This window comes from Mandrillus leucophaeus, unplaced genomic scaffold (assembly GCF_000951045.1).
Source record: "Mandrillus leucophaeus isolate KB7577 unplaced genomic scaffold, Mleu.le_1.0 Scaffold169, whole genome shotgun sequence".
NCBI classification, from domain to species: Eukaryota; Metazoa; Chordata; class Mammalia; order Primates; family Cercopithecidae; genus Mandrillus; species Mandrillus leucophaeus.
Genome location: NW_012101687.1, coordinates 4,550,917 through 4,553,409, shown reverse-complemented (window position 1 = coordinate 4,553,409; position 2,493 = coordinate 4,550,917).

Below are 2,493 nucleotides of genomic sequence, written 5' to 3'. Positions count from 1 at the left end.
TGAGTGAAAAATTTCTATTCTTCCTATCAGTACAGTGGTTCAGCATATTATAAAATCAGAGATGTATCATGGTAAGGAGGGTGTCCAGGTGTGGGGGAAGGAAGCAACCCACTGAGGGATGTCAGAGCCTGAGTGGAGAGCACTCAATGTTGGGCAGAGTTGGGAAACTGGTTACATACAGGCAAACCCATCAAATACATAAATGTACTAAGGACACATTTTAAGGATATTGAGTGTAATGGATGCTAAGTTTCTTACTGTCAGAGAAGAGAGTTAAAACATGGAAAAGAAGAAAACTAGAGTGAATCCTGTGGTGTGAGATTAGAATTGGAGATACTGGTGTGGATTCATGCTTTTCAATATAAATAGATAGATGTAGAGATAAATATAGTGTAAATACATATATCTTTCAGCTCTGTTCACTGATAGGGCCTGGGAACAGTGACACCCTAGTGCCCAGATCTTGTTTTTAATACTATTATGCACTTTGAGGAATCAGGGCTCCTTGGAGAAATGCCTAGTCCATTTCTGAAAGCAAGGAAGGAACAAGGTGAGCCTTAGAATATCTTGTGCCAGAAAACAAGAAAGTGCTTGAAGAATAATGGGAATATGTCAAAATGGCACAGAAGCCAACTTGCAGAGGCTCACTGGCCAAATCGAGGACAGTGTGAACATCAAAATAAATAATAGTAATGGACTATAACTCCTTATGATTTGAATAAAATAGAAACCATGGGTCCATATTGATAAAATAAATAAATGCATGACCAGGCACAGTGGTTCACGCCTGTAATCCAGCATTTGAGAGGCCAAGACAGGCAGATTGCTTGAGCTCAGGAGTTCGAGACCAGCCTGGGCAACATGGCAAAACACCATCTCTACTAAAAATACAAAAATTAGCCAGGCCTGGTGACGCGTGCCTGTAGTCCCAGCTACTCAGGAGGCTGAGGCAGGAGGATCGCTTGAGCCCAGGAAGCAGAGGTTGCAATAAGCCGAGATCACGCCACTGCACTCCAGCCTAGGTGACAGAGTGAAATCCTGTCTCTAAATAAAAAAACAAACTGAAAATGTGATGAGCAGTAGTCTCAAGGCACCTCTTCCCCAAATACTTTTACAGTGAAGATGGCTTGCAGGCATCACCTTAATCAAGTGATCCAAGTGAACATCATCAGTCATGGGGCAAATCAAAACACATGCCACCTGAAATGATGCAGTGAGAACATCACTTCTGTGGTATTCCTACCAAAGATGCATAACCTAATGGAATCGAAAGAACACCAGAAAAACCTTAGGAACATTCTATGACATAACTAGTCTGTGCTCTTCAAAAGTGGCAAGGTCATAAAAAGTCCAGAAAGAAACAACTGAAGAAACAATCCAGATTGAAAGAGACTTAAAAAACATGAAAACAAAATACAACATGATTCTGAATTAGATGCTTTTGTTACGAAGGTTCTTATTGGGACAATCTCTGAAATTGAGTGGAATCTGATGATTAGGTGGTAGTAATGTATCAGTGTTAATTTCCTAATTTGGATAATTGCTTTGAGGTTTTATGTAGGAGAATGTCTTTGTAGGAATTACACACCAATATAATCAGGGCCATTGGGTATCATGTTGGCTATTTACTCTCAAAACAGTTCTGAAAAAAATAAAAGATCTTTGTACAGTACTTTTACATTTTTTGAAAGATTGAGATTATTTCAATTTTTTTTAAAAAGTGGGAAAACCTGTGTCATTTTGGAAGTTATATTTTGGTGAGAAGAAACAAATAAATAAAATATGTAGTATATAAAATTATTATAGACTTGATCCCTGAGGCACTCTCACATTTAGAAATTAAATAGCAGAGAAAGAGTGAGCAAGAAGGACTGAGAAAGAACAGTCATTGAAGTAGGATGCAAATAAGGAAAAGTCAAGGGAGAAAAAAACTGCTAAAAGTATGAAGTGGTTCACTTTGTCAAATGCTGCTGAGATGAACAAGGTGATCACGGAATTAGCACTGAGGAGTCGTGGGAAAAATCCTGGAGGAGCAGTTTCAGCTGGGTAAGGATGGAAGCCAGATTAGAGAGGGTTGAAAAGACAATGGGAGGTGAGGTCATGGAGTTGGTAAGTACAGACATCCTTCCCCAGAAGTCTTGCTGTAAAGGGAGCAGAGAATGGAATTGCAGTTGGAGGATTATGTAGGGTCAGTGGAGTATTTGTTGTAAGATGGGAGGTTACTAGGGCAGACTGCAGAATGATGGAGGTGATCCAGCTAAAAGGAACAAACTAGGGATGCAGGAAACAACCTAACTTGGAGTAGTGAGAGGGATGGGAGGGGAACTGCATGTGGAGTCAGTGCTGCTGGTAGGAGCAGAGGCTCTTCATCCTGATAATAGGAGGGAAGGAAGGAAGGATGGGCCTATGGGAAGGTATGACTGCTGCTTTGATGATGTGGAGGGGAAAACTTGCTATGAAGTTGCTTTTATTTTATAAGTGTAATATGAGGCC